Source organism: Protopterus annectens, chromosome 1.part1, assembly GCF_019279795.1.
Source record: "Protopterus annectens isolate FY-2018-M chromosome 1.part1, PAN1.0, whole genome shotgun sequence".
NCBI lineage: Eukaryota > Metazoa > Chordata > Ceratodontiformes > Protopteridae > Protopterus > Protopterus annectens.
The window spans coordinates 1,647,885,521-1,647,904,441 of NC_056726.1; the positions used below are offsets into that span (position 1 = coordinate 1,647,885,521).

At 44.2% G+C, this 18,921-nt stretch overlaps 1 protein-coding gene across 1 annotated transcript in view; it reads right to left on the bottom strand.

Moving 5' to 3' along the window:
- LOC122811756 (zinc finger protein 260-like) overlaps positions 1–18,921 on the bottom strand; it is a 277,067-nt gene that overhangs the window by 213,408 nt on the left and 44,738 nt on the right. The window lies entirely within an intron of this gene.

Sequence of the window (18,921 nt, forward strand, 5' to 3'; positions counted from 1 at the left end):
GATATCTTAAATTACAGGACAAACATGAAGGTAGAATATGTGATGAAACTGAGTAAGAGTTTGAAATAAATTCACTGTATTTTGAATGTTTATGACACACGTTTTATTAGCACAGAATGTTTTGTAGATAATTTATTTTACTGAAGGCAACATGCTTGAATGTACCAACTGACACATAAGTACTACAAGTTTTCAAGAAAACACAGTGAACGTGTTTGTCACTGACCAGTTTAGCAGGAACTGGATAGAAAGTGATGACCTACGTATCATAAGACTTTCATGCAAAAACAGGAGAAAGTAATTAACTTGCTGGTGATTTGCCAATTATTTTTATTAGTTGGGTAATTTTATTCTTTAAGTTGTGTTGAAATATAAAGCAAATTCATCACTTTATTAACAAAGGTTAGATGTTTAAGTTTTCCTACATTTATACATACTTACACAGATCTCACCTCAACAGGCTGTAAGGGAATACAGGCAGAGGGCTTTGAGGTTGCCTGCATAGAACATGTTACTTACGCCCTGTATTCTTTCAGTGAGGAACCTCTCTGTGCATTCCAATTGTTGAATGAGCTTGGTTAGGTATATACCAAAGGGAGTATTGTACTCAACAGGTCTGAAAAATGTTGAATACAGTGGAACAATGTCTTCCTTGGACCTAGATGGCATACTCGTGTTTATAAATTGCACAGCCTAGAAGGATTTCCTCACCACTGTAGATGCATGATGGTCAAAGACTAGATTACTGTCTGTGTATGTCCCCAAGTTCCTGACCACTGGGTCAAACCCTAAAGACGAGTTGTCGATATGATAGTTACCAGGGGTGGAGGACTTCCCAAAGAATACAATTATGCATGGCTTGGCATTTTGTTTTAGTCCATGGCTCTGACAAAAGTTATTTGTCTGTGTAGGCCCTTCCTGGAGAACATTAGCCTCAGTGGGAGATTCTAGAACTGCTTCTAATTTCCAATAGTCTGCAAATTTGGCTAGCCAGAAGCCCTTGACATTGCCAAAAGGATCAGCCCCAGGACTGATTCCTGAGGGACTCACCTTGTGACCAGCCTCTTTGTAAAGGTAGATTCCCCAATTCTAACTTCCTGGGGGGGGCCTGTCTGTGAATCAGCTTTCGACCGGCTGATATAAGGGTTTATACCTACCCTCTTGATTTTCTCAACAATTCCCAGGAGGTGTTGTGTCAAATGCCTTGGCCAGGTCAGGGCAAGCAGTGTGAACCATTTTCCCCTTATCCACTGCTTTGGTGACCTTCACAAAGAAGTCCATCAGGTTAAGTAATCAGACTGGGTCAAATATCTGGTGGTTTCCTATGTCATTACGGAGAATTTCCATGATAACTCTTTCCAAGGCTTTGCATATGAAACTAGTGAGAATTATGGGTCTGTAGACAGCCCACCATTGTGCATGGGAACATCTGTTGCTGTTCTCCATTTGTTAGGCTCAAAGCATGTTTGGAGGCTATGATTAACCAGCAAATCCAGAGGGCCTGACAAGTCGTGTTTCATGCTATTTAGAAGGCATCCTGGGATACTGTCTGGGCTCACCAATGCAGTGTTTATGGCCTTAGAGACAGCACTGAGGACCTCTTCCCTAGTGATAGCCGGGACAAGTTATATTTGATGGTACTTCCTAAGGGAGGGTTGATGGGGAGAAATGGGTAAAGTTAGAGCTGATGTGTCTGACAGCAGGTTTGCTATATCTTCTGGCTCAGTAAAGGTATATCATGGGAGGTTATTAGGCTAATGACCCTGGGGCCCTTACAAGCTTAGCCAAGAGTTTATCCACAAAAAAGAAACCACAGCCAGCACCTGTCACCCTTAAGGGACACAGGTGGAACCCCTGGAACAAATTTGTAGTTTTCCATCCATTCATCAAGGTTGCACTTGAAGAGGGTCAGCGAGGTACTCTTGTTTCACATGAATGGGAGGTTTATTCCAGAGACAGGGCAGCCTTTGGGAGACAAACTTGTCTCTCCAGCAGGTTTTGTTGATGTCGCATATTAGATTTAGGCCTTTTGAGTGGGTAATATGCAAGGAGTTAGACTTACAGATATGGAGCATCTCTAGTAGGGCAGGGTTCAATATTGCCTTGTAGATGAGATACAGATTACCTCTGAGCAATCTGTACGATACAGATCCATTTACGCACAATTGTGTATTGCCTTTGAGGTTGCTGACATAGGTAAAGTATGCCTTGTGGTAGTCCTTGACCTGGGAGACCACATTTACCTCACATGTGCCTTTGGTAGATTTCATTTTTCCTATGAGCTGTATGACTAGTTTAATGAGAGTGCTGTTATTCCACTGGGTGCTACACATCCTAAATTTTGCCATAATTTTCTTCCTTCTGTTAAAAGAACCTGTTGATTTTGTGATTCAATCAGGGTGGCTTTTTTTGAGTTTGTTCTGTACTTATTCCTAGTGGATATAATAATAAGTTATGTACCTACCATAACGTTCCATGTTAGTTGTCTTCCTCTCGCCTTTTTTTTTGCTAGATGGGTTCGGAGCCGATTCTTGGCTCTGACTCAGCCTATACTACAGCTCGAGAGCTATTTTTTACCGGCTCGAGGCAGCCCTATATCCCACAATACCATGCGCTAACTCCCCAGATCTCGTCTGGCAGCTAACACATAGCATAGAATTTTTTGTTACCAACAAAAAAACAATGTATATATATATATATATATATATATATGTAAACAGTCTCCCTGGCAATAGTAGTCATGATATGGGAACCCTGGAAAAAGGGGCAACATCATGAAAGAGAAGGATCTCAGAACCTTCAAGTCTGTCTAGGCTAGGGGGCAGGAGGGAGGGATGCAAGAAAGAAGGCGAGAAGAAGACAACTAACATGGAACGTTATGGTAGGTACATAACTTCTTAATGTTAAGTTGTCATTCTCGCCTTCATTCTTGCTGGATGGGACAGCGTCCCTAGCACCTTGGTCCTGGGTGGCTCAACGGAACAGACTCCTGAGTACAGTGGAACCAAAGTCAGCTCTATTTCTGGAGGCTATATCCAGTTTGTAATGGGTAATAAAGGTATGCTGAGAACCCCAAGTAGCTGCTGCACAAATGGCATTTAAAGGTAACCTTGCTTGAAAGGCTGAAGTCGATAGCGCCCTGGTTGAATGAGCCTTAGGTTTTGAAGGAAGTTGTTTATGTCTCAACTCGTAGACAAAGGTAATGATGGAAGCTAACCATCTGGAAAGGGTTACCTTTGAAACTGGAAGTCCTTTCCTCCCGTCAGCATAAGAAAGGAAGAGTTGTTCTGACTTCCTGAATTGTTTTGTTCTGTCTAGATAATACCGCAATTGGCGATGAACATCCAAGGAAAGTAGTTTCTGTTCAGCCCGGTTTGAATAATTTGGGAAGAAAACCGGCAAGTGAATAGTGTGATTCAGATTTGATTCAGAAGAAACTTTAGGTAGAAAGAAAGGGCTTGTTCTGAGAGCTACTCTGTCTTTATGAAAGACCAAATAAGGGGAATGGGTGGACAAGGCTTGAAGCTCCGACACTCTGCCGGCAGAAGTTACAGCCACTAGAAACAGAGTCTTCCAAGAGAGGAGCTTGAGAGAACAAGAAGCTGCAGGCTCAAAGGGAGGAAGAATTAGTGAAGATAACACTAAATTCAGGTCCCATTGTGGAGGAGGATCCTTAATGGGAGGTCTGAGTAAGAAAATGCCCTTGAGGAAGGCTTTGCAGAGTTTATGAGACATAATACTGGTTTCCGAAAGTCCTACATGGAAATTGGCAATGGCCGCTAGTTGAACTCTGATAGTGGCTGCCGATGAACCTGCATGAAAAAGCTCTGCCAGAAAATCAAGAACTTTATGAATTGGAGCATTAAAAGGGTCTAAGGACCTAACTTGTGCCCAAATGGAAAAACGCTTCCATTTGCTCGCATAAGTCTTCCTGTTATTAGACTTATGGGAGGCAAGAATAACGTCACGGACAGGAAGAGAAATGAGGGGAAGCCTGGCTATGGTTGGAAGTGGAGCAACCAAGCTGTGAGGTTGAGGGACTGAAGAGACTGGTGCAGCTTGCCCGTCAGATTGGTCAAAAGATCTGGAAATGGTTCCAGATGCCAGGGCTGTTCCAGAAGGTATCGGTGCAGGAACGGAAACCATACTTGTCGAGGCCAGTAAGGAGCAATGAGGATCATTTTGGATCTCAATGCGGTTGCTTTCTGAATTAACTTTGGAATCAACGGAAAAGGGGGAAAAGCGTATAGAAGACCCCGAGGTCAATTGTGGACTAGAGCGTCTATGGGGGGTGGCCTGGTAGGGGGAAGAGAGTGAAGAAGTCGAGGCACTTGCTGTTTTGAGGTGTTGCAAAAAGGTCGCAGCAAGGCTGGCCCCACTTCTGGAAAATTCTCTCTACTACTGCTTGATTTAGAGACCACTTGTGAGGCATGAGAATTGTTCTGCTCAATCTGTCCACTATGACGTTGGATCTCCGGGGGATGTGAGTTGCTATCAAAAACCGTTGAGAGGAGATCGCCCACTTCCAAAGTCTGAGTGCTTCTCAACATAGGGGGTAGGACTTTGTTCCGCCCTGCTTGTTTATGTACCACACTAAGGACATATTGTCCGTTTGAACTGCTATAGTGCCCGTGGGAAGAGAGTCCTGAAGGGCTCGCAACGATAAAAGCACTGCTCTCATCTCTAGGACATTTATGTGCAGGTGGCATTCTAATTGTTGCCACATGCCCTGGACAGTCCTGCCCTGATAATGCCCCCCCACCCGATCAGGGAGGCATCCGTTGTCACCGTGGCAACTGGAGGGGGAATAACAAAGGGTCTGCCCTGAAGAAGTTGAGGGGAGACTATCCACCAGGCGAGGTGTTTCTTGCAAGTCGGGGTTATCAATATGTTGTGTGTCATAGGAAGTTGTTGGTTGGACCACTGAGAGAAAAACATCCACTGAAGAATTCTCATATGGAAGCGGGCTAAGGGAAGGAGGGGAATCGCCGCTGCCATGAGGCCCAATGTTTTCAGTACTAACTTGGCTTGAACTTTGTTGGACTGAATCAGAAGGTGGACATTCTGCCGTATATCTATCACTCTCTGAGGTGTTAAAGTTGCAGACATTTCTGTGGTGTTTAAGACGGCACCTATGAAGTTTATACATTGACAAGGTGACAAGAAGGATTTTGCAAAATTTATGGAAATACCTAACCTGTTGCAAATGTGAATGGTGTAATCCCTGGTTATGATAAGATGCTGCTTGGTGGTAGCGGTGATGAGCCAGTTGTCTAAATATGGAAACACCTGGAATCCTTTGTCTCAGGTGAGCCATGACCACTGCCAAACATTTGGTGAACACCCGGGGGGCTGTGGTGAGACCAAAGGGCAGGGCTCTGAATTGGTAATGACTGGCTCCCAGCCGAAAGTGGAGAAATCTCCTGGAGCGCCTGTGTATCTTTATGTGATAGTACGCGTCCTGTAGGTCTAACGAGCACATCCAGTTGTCTCTGCCCAAGAAGGGCAGAATGGACTGCAGCGTTACCATCCGAAATTTTGTCTTCTGTACATATTTGTTCAGTCTGCTGAGATCCAAAATGGTTCTCCAGTCTCCTGTCTTTTTTGGTACCAAAAAGAACCTAGAGTAGATTCCGGATCCTAGCTGGTCTGCTGGGACTGCCTGGATGACTCTTTTTTTTAACAGCTTTTCTATTTCCAGCTGTGCCTGACCCCTTTCTCCGGGTGGTACGTCTGGGAGGGGTCTTTTTAACTGGTTTGGAGGGGAAATGAAGGGGATTTTGTAACCCTCGGATATAATCAACTGTATCCATTTGTCTTGAGAGAGGGATTGCCAGGCTTCCGGGTACAGAGATAATTTTCCCCCGACTGCCTCCGAAGGTGGACAGTCGGGCAGCTTCTCAGGGATGGTGAAAGGGTTGGTCAGGGAAGGACTCCCTGGAACCCTGGTTCTGTGGACCCCCTCTGCCCCTGGGGTGGCGTCTATTGCTGCCCCCCCCACCTCTAGGGGGAATTTCACCACGTGCGGCGGGCGCGACTCCCTGTGGTTTACGGAACCACATCTTTCCACCCTTCTGACCTTTGAGGTATGATCTAGATGGTGTGGAAAAATGGACTCCCATGGCAGAGAGAGTCTTACCATCTTGCTCGCACTTGGTGAGAGTATTCTTCACCTGAGGTCCAAACAATTCTGAACCATCAAAGGGGGTGTTAGTGAAGGACGCCTTGAAGGGATCAGCAAAATTACAGAGTCGCATCCAGGCATGACGTCTCAACGCAACACCTGTGCCTGTGGCCCTACTCGCTCCATCGGCTGCATAAGAGATAAGCCGCATGGAGGAATTGGCAATAGAATTCAGGGTAGCCAGCTGGGAGTTAATCTTGTCCTGATACCCCGCAGCAGAAGGATCCTGTACAGTTTCACCCAGTTCTTTGAGCAAATCTCTCTGAAGGCGGGTGAAATGACATAAATAGTTCAACGATTGCATAGCAAAGGTCGCTGAAGCAAATGTCCGCATATCGTACCTGTCCTTGGTCCTGGACTCTGTTAGGAGGATGAACAGGTACAGAAGGATCAGCTAATTCCTTCTTAGTGGCAGCTGCTACCACCATAACATCTACCGAGACACCTTTGGTGAGAAATGTCTTGTCCACCGGAGCAGAAATAAATTTTGAAGGCCTCCTAGGGGTAGGTTCCACGGAGTCAGGAGCTGCCCACGCCTTTCTGGCCACCACTTCCATCAGTGGATCGAAAGGGGGGGACACCCAGGAGGTGGAAGGGCGAGATCCAAAGGCATCAATGTAAACCGACTCGTCCTCGGAGGGTTTGAGTGTGGACCAATTCCCCCTCTGTTTCAGGATCTCTAGTATGTCTGAAAAGGAGACATCTTCAGAGGGGGATCTGGGGAAGCCCTCTGACTCCTCCAAGTCAGTGTCCGAGGTTACAGACTCAGGGGAGTCTACGTGCTTCCTCTTGCACTTTCTGTTCCTAGGTGGCTCTCCTGAGGCTTCAGGAGAGGCCTCGGAGGAGGATGAGACACCCAAAGTGGGTACCCTATGCGTTGGATCTCTGCTATCAGTTGCAAGAGGATGGCCGGAGACCGTAACAGGCACTGTGAAGGGAGTAGCTGAAGCGGACACTGGATCCAGCATGCTCCTCATCACCTCAAAAGCCCCCCTATCGGGCACCAAAGACAGTCCCGGGTCCGAAGACACCAGAACCGCCCCCGGCACCGACAGAGAAGGCTCAGAGAATGATGTCGGAGCCGAACTAACCAGAGCCGATGCTCCGAGAGGGAGAGCGGGGTCAGACAAGGGTCCGATGCCACTCGCCCCTCGGAGCCGACAATGGAGTCTCGGTGCCCGGACTTCGATGGTAGCAATGAAGAAGTCGGAGCCAACAACACTGGAGCCGAAGGTGGAAGTATCGGCTCTGACGTGGGCAAGGTTACGGTTCTGACAAACTCCGGCTCCGAACTCGACTGGAGAGTTGGAGGAGAAATCGAAGGCGGCACCGAGGGAGCCACAGTCTGGTGAGATGGGCTTTGGAGTATTTGGGCCAGTGCCTGAGATTTTATGAGTCTACTGACCACCCTCTCAATATCGTGGTCGGAAAGCCTAGACGACCTAGAGGAATGAGTCCTATGACTCCGCTCTGATAGAAGGGGTGATCTTGGAGCTGATTGGACGGACTTTAATGAAGGGGATCTAGAGCGCTTGCGTGCTGATGTCAGCTCCGATACAGGTTTTAGAGTGGGTACGATCTTGCTCACATCGGCTCCGACTGGCGGGCTTAGATGACTTCCCCGAGCCAGACTTGGACGGGGAGTCATCGGGCTTCAATAAGCCCCTCAAAATAAGTTTATTATGACGCTCCTGCAGGACTCTTGAACTAAATCTGTGGCAGACGGAACAAGAGTCCTGCAGGTGCAAAGGTCCCAAGCAGTAGACGCAAGAAGTGTGACCGTCTGTCAGAAACATTTTCACACAGCACGAGTCACACTTCTTGAATCCCGAGACCTTAACTTCTTTAGACATAGTTACCTTAAAAAACAGTAACACAGTCAGCACAACCACTCACTCAACTTCCACACCAAGGGGAAGTTAAGGGGCTGACTAAAACAACAACTCACACACACAATAAAGGGGGAGAGAAAACAAAAACTAAGCCTGTAGGCCCGATTAGAAAGTTTATCTAAAGGGGTGGGTAGAGCTTAACGAAAAAATTACTAATAGGTAATTTAGGTAAACTATATCAATGGGAACTAATCTGACAAAAACTAACCTGAAGTTTCGAAGAATTTGCTAAATTTTTTTTACTGACCTGAGCCGGCAAAAAAAGGCAACCTCGCAGCGAAGCGGCAAACGAGATCTGGGGAGTTAGCGCATGGTATTGTGGGATATAGGGCTGCCTCGAGCAGGTAAAAAATAGCTCTCGAGCTATAGTATAGGCCGAGTCGGAGCAGAGGATCGGCTCCAAACCCATCCAGCAAGAATGAAGGCGAGAATGACAACTTAACATCTGCCTCTATGCAGCTATTAACAAGCTTATATAGGGTTTCTGTAAAAGGTTCCAAGTACCAGATACAGCATGTTTGTGCCTGTGGTTAGTGTACTGTGATCTGGTTCAGGGAATTTGTTTACAAAATCCAGGAATCTCTATACTTGCACATTTGGTGTTATATAAGATTCCCAGTTAATAGTGGGGTAATTTAAGTCACCCATAACTACAATATTTGGTTGGATGATGGGTGTTCCGAGTTAGCTTAAATACATGTCCTGGATTATAATGAGGGGCCTATAGCTTGCAAGGAAGTGATATGGGATTTTGCCTTTGATGATCTGAACATGGAGAAGCTCAAGTGCATCATCCTGTTTGACCAGCACTGAGGTATTTTTTTATTTTTGAAGTAAACCAAGGCAACTCGAAATTTAGTCCGTGTGTGTGTGTAACAGTTGGTCTAAATGTGTAGAAGGCATTATAGCCCAAGATGTATCACTAGATGCCACGAGTGTGACAGGGTAAGGTGATGAACTGCCATACTGCAACTCACAGTGGGCTTTTTCCTTCACCTTAGCTCCCACTGATGTACTGGGTTGATGTTACAAGAGGGGGCAGGCAGTGGTCTCACAAGATATCTTTTACATGTAGATGCTAACATGGCCCTAAAATGTCTGTTATGTCTCTCCCTCTGTTCTGTAGCACTGGGTTACACCAGCAATGCAATAGTAGCACCGCTGCTGTCTGTGCTTTACTGGTGTGTACTCAGCACATCCATGCACCAATCCCATTGGAAGACATAAGAAACCTTTACCTGATTATCCTCTTCCCTCCACAACAGCTCCAACAGATGCCCAAGCCACTAGTCATATTGGGTCTCCTGGGACAAAGTCAGGGCTTTATCCCTCTGTGCCAACAAAGCAGTCAGTCAGTTTAGTGAAAACATATTTATTTCAGGAAAAGATCAGCATCCAGAATGAATGCTCAAGCTCATTCAAGCATATGTAACACTTCAGCAGTTTACAGCATGACACTACAGCTGTGAAGTAATAATGACCCTCATTCTGCAATGGTGGGTTCAGTAACACACTACCCAAGTGTACATTCACTTCATGTGTAAATTTGAGCAAGTCAATTAAGCAGTGTGACTTGACTGCTGCTCAAAAGGAGGTACTTGTACCTGGTAGATTTACCTGGTTTAAAATTAAATTCACACATGCAGAAACTTTTCAAATACAAATGTATTGAAAAGGTGTATACATTACTGTAAACAGAGTAACAAATGACTCATCATACTGAACAGTACTGCAGTAGCCTTAGGTACGAGTTATAGCCTATGAAGGATTAACAGCTGGCCAGCTTCCAAAGCTTCAGGGCACCTTCTGCAGCCACAGTCTGTCAATGCAGCTCAAGCTGAGCTGACTAAATGATATTCTTGATGCCCACACCCTTCAGAGCTTTACTGCTGCCAAAAGACTATGCACCTATAAGGCTTTTGAGGATCAACAATTGGCTTGTGCTTTCCTTTGCTGGGCAGACAGTTTCACTTTTTTCCTCAAACTTCCAGTTTCTTAATTTTGCTGATGTTTTTGTACCTTCCTCTTCAGGAAAGTTATTTTAAAGCTAGGGGTGTCCTTTTTAATGGACTGTTTCAAGGCTGTAACATACAGAATGCTCATTTTTTTGTCAGTTTAAAAGTGGTGTGAAGCAACTGAAAACATATGCGGATGAATTTGTTTGACTTTTATGGGTCTAGCATTGTGTTTTCAAGTGTTTTTTTACTGGGTTTTTCTTATAGGTTCATACGTGTTTACTAGGTTAACAACCACAAAGGCCTTTTTAAGCCTAGTCATGCATCCCAAATTTCTAACAAGTTCTGATACTCTTGAAAAGTGTAAGTAGGGGTACAAGCTAAGGACTGGGAGATGAACCATTTACAGGTACCCTGTGCCAATTAGAGACACAGGTGCCAAACCAGGGATGAATTTCCTGTTACACATCCAATTGTCCACGTTGCACTTGAATTGAGTTAGGGAGGAACTCGGCTTCACATGGATGGGGAGCCTGTTCTAGAGATGGAGATACATACCTGTCTCTCCAGCAGGTCCTATTTATTTCACAGGCAAGGTTGAAGTCTTTAGAACAGGTAATTCTGGTGCGGTTTGTTTTGTGGATATGCAGGAGGTTCACCAGAGTGGGGTCTGATAATGCCCTGTATGTCAGGCATAGATCTCCTCTCAAAAACCTGTAGGAGACAGAATACAGGGATACAGCCTTGAGGCAGTCTGCATAGGACATTTTATGTAACGCCTGTATTCTTTTAGTGAAGAACCTCTGTGGATATTCCAGCTGTTGGATATGCCTAGTTAAGTACATACCACAGGGGGCATTGTACTCAATGATAGGCCTGATGAATGCCAAATATGGAACAATGACTTCCTTGGACTTAGATGCCATACCTTTGTTTAGAAGTTGCGCAACATAGAAGGATTTCCTCACTACTGTAGACCCCTGATTGTCAAAGGCTAGATTACTATCTGTGTGTGTCCTTAAGTCCCTGACTACAGGGTCAACTCTAAGGGGTATGTTGTCAATGTGATAGTTACCAGGGGTGGATGACTTCCCGAAGGATACTATTATACATTTCTTGCCATTTTGTTTTAGTCCATGCCTCTGATACCAGTTGTTTGCCTACGTTAGTCCCTCCTGGAAAACATTTTTGTCAGTGTGGGATTCAATGACAGTTCCTAATTTGCAATCATCTGCAAATTTAGTCAGCCAGACACCACTGACATTGGCCTTGACTTCAGAGAAGTAAATGCCAAAAAGTAGCAATCCAAGGATTGATCCCTGAGGGACTCCACTTGTGACTGGCCTCTTTGTAAAGGTGGACTCCCTAGTTCTAACTTCCTGGGTCCTGTCTGTGAGCCAGATGGCTATCCACTTGGTGATATACCAGTTTGTCTCTAACCTCTTGAGTTTGACAACAATGCCTGGGTATTTTGTCAAATGCCTTAGTCAGGTCAAGGTAGGCAGTGTGAACCATTTTGCCCTCATCCACTTTTGTGGACAGATACTGTTTACTGGCAAGTGCTGCTGGTCTTCCACAGTAAAGAGGCACTATTCAAAATACATGCATCTGGACATTTATTTCTGGGCCTCCGCTGAGAATGGGCTCTGTCCCAGTCGGACATTCCTGGTAAACAAATGTTAAATAAATAATACATTTTTGGCTTGACAATGTAACAGATTACTGTTCCTACATTTGGTCATTCACCACAAAAAGGAAATAAAATAAGCAAACAGCCTTTACCAGCACAACAGGCTAGAAGTTTACCTCAGCCGCAGGTGAGCAACTCTGATATGGCCATTTTTTTGCACCTCATCTCAAACCACTCGTCTTTTACCATGGACCCCTCTGGTGTAGCACCTACAGCCACTATGGACCATGGATTAGCCACATCCTCTGCGGCTGTTGAGGTCCCCTTAGTGGGCATGCGAAAGCCACTCTTATTGGTTCTAGGAGAGGGAACAGAGAAAGCTTTCCTGTTGTGTCACAATGATGTGTACATCCCTGGAAAGCTGCTGCCATTAGCACCATGGTTAGCCTCTTCCTTCCAGTCAAAAAGAAAACAGAAAACTAAGCATGTACCTACTCCTCCTAAATTTTCTTTGGATGGGAGTAGTTCACTGTGTCTATCTCAGGGTTTAAATTCAGGCTATTGATTCGCCTTGTATAGTAATTTCTGGTAAAAGAAATGGATTTCTTTTTTCCTGAAAAGATTCAAGATTCAGAATCTGAACCGGAAGATGCAGGGACAGATGTTTGTTTTTTCCCCTCAGATTTCTGATTCAGATTCAGAGGAGAGCTCAGTTTCTGATTCTCCCTGCGGGGGTTTCCCTTTCTCGGAGATTATTACTAGAATGTCCCAGTGTTTTCGGTGGGAGAAGACTGACGTTTTAGTCCCTCACAAAATACTAGGAGTTATCACAGAAGGATTTTCCAGAACCTACTAAAGTTCACGTGTCTTTAAAATTTTTATACACTTCTGAGACCTGACTCAGCAGCTATAGCTTTAGTTGATTCCACTGCTGCTAAGCAAAGTGTATACTTATTCAACTTTGATTTTCAGAATTTTGAATTATCAGGCTCACTGCTACAGTTTGGTTTTGACAAATTGTGAAAGTAAGGAATTTTTTTATCTGCAGTTTCTTCTTGTGAAGAAAAACTTTTAAATAACTTAGTCTCTTCCACTACACAGGTCACTACTCATGGTTTAGTGTGTATATGACTCAGTTGATAATTCTTCCAAGGTTATGGCCACTGGCACTCTTTTGAGGTATGCATGGCTGCATTCTCAGAGCCTCTCAGATGATGTTAAACATGAACTTTTAAATTCTCGTTTTGATAGAGGTTTTGTGTTTGGCCCCTCTGCAGCAGAGGTGACATGGTAGGGCTGAGCTTATCCAAAGAATAAATGTGGTTTCTCGAATCTGCTGACCAATTTGTGGTGTTACCTGATCCAAGGAATATCTCAGATTTTGCAGTCCTCCTTTTCCAAATTTTCCAAAGGAATTTCTCTCTCTATCAAATTTTGGCATAAAAAAAAATAGTATACAGTCTCAACAAAATAGGAGTACATAGGCTTTTAAGAAATGGCAAGCGGGTTCCAAAAAGAAGTCTTGAACCTTCCAAACCAAAGACAGTCGAATAAATCTGAATGACTATTCGTGAGACCTGTTGTGAACCCCTCCCATCCTGGCAAACTTTTTTCATCCAGAGGGTTTGAATCTCCATTTTTCTCTTTGTCAACAAATTCTTTCAGACAAATAGGTTCTGAAATCATTCACTGAGGTTACATATGGCAATGGTATGATATTCTTCCTTTCAAGGGGGTCATTCTTCCAGATCAGACTCTTGTTTCCACCAATTTATTACATGTTGTCCCAAGGAGTGAAAGAAACAGTTCCTCCATCCAAGTTGGGGAAGGGTTTTTAATTCAAGGATGTTCCTAGTGCCAAAGAAAGTAAATTATTCGAGACCAGGTCTGGATCTTTCTTTTCTAAACTTATTTGTAATAGTGCCAAAATTCAAAATGATATCACTTCACAACCTATCGCTTGTTCCTCTATCAACTTTCCTGGCAACACTAGAATTAAAATATGCTTATCATCACATGCCTACTCATCCAAACTGCTAACATTTTAGAAGTTTTTTTTTGTGTGTGTCTGGATCATACTATCAATTATCTGCCTTGCTCTTTGTATTATCCACTCCACCATGAGTGTTCATATTGTGTCCGAATCCAATTATAGTTCAGTGAAGCTTACAGGGTATCCACAATTTCCATATTTAGACGGCTTGCTTATCTTTGCGGAATCTTTTTCAAAGTAGCAGGAATCTCTCTCTCCCTCTTGGGTGAGAAAGCTCTTACACAAGCTGGGATTCAAAGAGAACATTCAAAAGTCTTTGTTGACTCCTTCACACAGGATTGTGTTCCTGTGACATCAACTAGACACCTCAGTTAAAAGAGCTTTTTTCTACAGGAAAAAAAAATAGAGCTTTATCTAGATCTATTTCTAAGGATTTTCACTCAAACGTTAGTCTCCTGGAACTCATGGCATCTATGATTCTCATAATTCCCCTGGCAAGCCTCCGCATAAGAAAGATACAGAGGTATCTGAAATATCTTTGGTCCCAGCATTAACACTCTAACTTTTAAATCCCAGTGCTGGGGTTTGTCAGATGAGAATTCTTTTGGAAGAGACAACAGATATCATTGAATCCAGGTCTTCCCACATCCTGCCCTCCTCCAAAAGCAGTCACTACAGACACATTGGACTTTGCTTGTGGAGAAGTTTCAGGAGGGATAAAAGTGCAGGGGGTGTGGAAAACCAAGTACTAGATTCAAGCACATAAATATCAAGGAGATGCTTGTCCCAATCAAGGCACTAAACTCTCTGAACAATCTTTGTACCTTGGGACCTCTTCAAGTGATTACAGACAATACCACCGTCACAAGAGATATCAACAAGCAAGGGGAAACCAGGCTGTACCCCTTTGCAGATTAGCCAAGTTAGCTTGGCATATAGCTTCACAGAACAATCTCAACTTACAGGCATCCTACATTACATTAGAGCAAAATTAGGGTCAGATAAGCTGAGTAGGATCAAGCACATCCTCATGAATGGAATACAGATCAGGGGATCTTCAAAGATTTGATCCATCTGTGGTGAATTCCTCAAGGAGACCTTTTTGCCTCCTCTCTGAACAATCAACTGGAAAGATTCTGTTCCAGCAGTCATCGGATTACAGGAAGTTACTAGACTAACGGCTCTACAGCCTTTTTAAATCTAGCTATTCATTCCCCAATTTTCCCAATTATCAATGATCACAGGCTAGAATGGCTTTGGTATATGCTTTTGCCTTAGGACATCTGTGAAGACCCTCCACTGGACCAGTAAACAAGGACTCTCAATCCTCACCACTAGCAACAGTGGGGGACATTCACTGGGAGGATAACAGGTATACACACACAGTATTTCCAGATGCAGCTGTCTGCATCAAGTGCAATTAACCTTAAGAGCACACAGAGATCACAGTCAATCCAGGGCTGGTTTCTGCCTCTTCCTCCAGGTCCCCAATAAGACTCCCCACTGGTACAGCTATAGAGTTGAGATCTCAGCTGAGTGGCCAAGCCAAGACTTCCAGCACCCTCTCTGTCCAACCAGTGCTTCATGTCCCTGCCAACGTAGCTGACACATACACTCTTTGAGGTTTCATTTACACACACACACACACACACACACACACACACACACACACACACACACACACACACACACACACACACACACACACACACACACACACACACACACACACACAAAAGGCTGGCACAGGTTTACTAGCTATGCCCCCTTCTGCCTAGACTATAAGGTAGTTACCACTGCCACCAGAACCCCTCATCAGCTACTTTAGGGCTCTTAAAAAAGGGTGCCCAATCTTACTGTGTAATATCAATATTAATACAAATGGCAGTTTGACCAAGCAGTGGCCCACAGAGTGTCACCAAACAAACATGCAAGTACTCTCAAAACATAAATATATCTACACATAAAAGCCACAGTGAAAGGTTTAAATATATTTAATAATAAATAATAAAAGAACAAGACAGTACTAAATATATATGCCTGCAACCCTAGGCTCTACCACAGTAACTTGGGATTCTGCTGGCTGGCTCCCTGTAGCCATAGATCCCACTCAGACTCCTCCTGCCTTCTAGTGCAAATACTTAGCACCAGGGTCTCCCTATCATGGTAAGGTTTCATGGTGTTAACATGGTACAATTTGCCCCCCTGCCTCCTTCCTACCAGTTCTAACATGTAGTTAACAGCACTGACCTTCCTTACCACTTTGAAGGGTCCATCCCAAGATGCCTGCAGCTTGTTATGTCTGACATGAATGACAACCATAATCTGCTACTCCATAGCATACTCGTTGGCTCGAGCATTCCTATCATACCAGACCTTTTTCTGCTGTTGGGCTTCTGGCAGGTTCTCTAGGGCCAAGCCCATGAGTTCTCCAAGTCTTGTCCTGAGGTTTAGGACATATGCCACAACAGGTTCCTTGTGGGATTCACACTCACCCTCCCACTCATTGCGTATCAAATCTAGAGGTCCTCTCACTCTATGCCCATACAGCAACTCAAAGAGTGAAAAACTTGTGGATTCCTGGGGCACCTCTCTGCAAGCAAACAGATGGGGCAAATATGTCCCACTCCCTCTTAAACTGGTCTGCAAATGGCTGTAGCATGGTCTTTAGTGTAGAGTGTAACCTCTCCACCAGACCATTAGTCTGGGGGAGGTAGGGGATGGTCTTTAGGTGGTTCACCCCAAAGTGCTCCCACAGCAAGCCAGCAGGTCTGACATGAAACTGGCACGTCTGTCAGTCAGTATATCTTTTGGGAAATCTACCCTGCTGAAAATCTCTATCAAAGCATTTGCCACATTCTCTGCCTCACTGGAGGACAGGGCCACCACCTCAGGGGTATCTGATAGCATAATCTATAATCACTAGGATATACTTCTTCCCTGTGGAACTTGAGCTGTGGAACTTGGGGTACTCAGAGGCCCAACAATAGCCATAGCTACTCTCTGAAATTGCACCTCAATCACAGGCAAAGGCACCAAAGGAGCTTTGACTTTGTCACCTGCCTTGCCTACCTTTTGGTACTGCTCACAGGTCCTGCAGTACCCTGTTGCATCCCTGGAAATCCCAGGCCAAAAAAATTCTACATAATGCATCTCTTGATACACTTTATGCCCATTTGTCCTACAAAGGGAATGTCATAGGCTATTTGTGACAACTGGGGGAGAAATGGTAGAGGGTATTTTCTGGGGAGATCTGGGGCCGATACTGGAACGAAATTTATCAACCAGCAAATTTGCTATATCCCTCAGTTTGGTAAAGGAAGTTCCATTTACTATTAGTTCAGCACACTGCTGAGTGTTCCCTTTAAGACTGCATACATAACTGAAAAATGCCTTATGGTTATCCTTAGCCTGGGAGGCTATTTTTGTCTCAAAGTTGGCTTTGGTGGACTTGATTAGTCCCCTGAGTTGCTTATTGTGACTTTTGAGGGAGCTTTTCTGTCTTTTGGACACAGCCCTTCCTATTTTTGGACAGGGTTTTCTTACTTTTGTTGTATAACTTATTTATACTGGGGGACCACCAAGGGAGCTTTTTGGAGTTTGTTCTAAGTTTATTTAGGTTTGGTACTGCCATTTCTATGCAGTTATTTACATGCTTGTATAGGGCTTCCATAAATGCTTCTGCATCGGAGCTTGTGGGGGCATGAAACTTAGCTACGCCTTCCCTAAGTAGGAGGTAGTTAGCCTTGGAAAAGTTCTTAAAGGTTCTTTGGTCACCTAGGAGTTCAGCCTTTATTTCAACAGTTACCACTTTGGGATCTCATCTGAACACTGACAACATTACACAACGGGGGGGGGGGGGGGAGGTGCAATCTTCTGTCAAATTTGTAATTACCAGATCCAGAATATTAGCACCCTGAGTAGGTGTGCAGACTAGCTGTTCCTGGGTATATGCACTGGCAAAAATCAAGGAATCTTTCAGTCTTCACGTTAGTGGCTGTGTATGTACCCCATTTTTATGGTGGGATAGTTGAATCACCCAAGAATATGGTGTTGGGCTGAACTATGAGTGATTCCAGTACATTCAAGTATCTGTTATGGTTATTCTGAGTCATAGATGGGGATCCACAATTGGCAAGGATATGGCATTGGACTTTAATCAAGGTTAATCGGAAATGCAGTAGCTCAAGCGTGCCATATTGTTTGACCAGTCTTGAGGTGTGCTTACTTTTTATCCAGACTGATACACCTCCACTTTTTGTCCTTCATGTGTGGTAGCTGGTCTGAATGCATTGAAAGCATTATAGCCTTGTACTGCCAGGGTGCCACATACAGCTTTAAACCATGTCTCAGTAACTGTACAAATGTCAACATTCTCCAAGGTGATGACAGACAGAATGGAATTTCTTGTTAAACCTCCTAGCATTTAACAGTAACACTTTTAGTTTATCTTGTATAGAATTTATTATGTTGGAAGGTTTATCAGATTGGCATTGTCTAAAAAAGGCAATATAGGGTGGGGATAATGTTTTTATGAATATCCAAAAGCCCCGTAGAGTCAGGTGCAGACCATCACTGGCAAAGAAGCATGGTCTGTCAATCATGTTCTCACAAGCTGACAAATATTAGGCCCCCTTTTAATGACACCAGTAACTAAGCCAACTGTTAAAATCAATCATCTGTTGTCCGTATTGTTGTTTTATCCTGGGAGAAGATAGAATGCTGCTCAATGCTAGGCTGATACGTGCATGGGGCACATAATCTGAAAGCTCCAGCACGTCTCTTTTCATATATGCAGGGAGGTATGTCTTAGGTCATTAACACCCACATGGACTATGATAGAGTCCTACTGGTGCTTGTGGTTCTTGTTCTGAGTGCATGTGTGATCTTGCAGATCCTTGCTCCTGATAGAGAAATGACCATGACTGTCTCCTTGCTCAGCCTGGGGATGGCAGGTATCAGAGTATGTTTTACAATAGTCTCTCTCTAATGACCATAATATATGGCTGCATTGCAATTTGTCTTAATGGCTTTGTGTTTTAGGCAATTGTGAGCTGCGATTGTATGCATCCTAGGGAGTGTTGTCAGGCATCAAAGTATGTTTTACAATAGTCTCTCTCTAATGACCAATATATATGGCTGTATTGCAATTTGTCTTAATGGCTTTGTGTTTTAGACAATTGTGCAGTGTGGCTGTATGCATCCTAGGGAGTGTTGTCTTTGTACAGTATTTGGGAGGTTGTTGAGGGCAACATATGAGAGGTCAC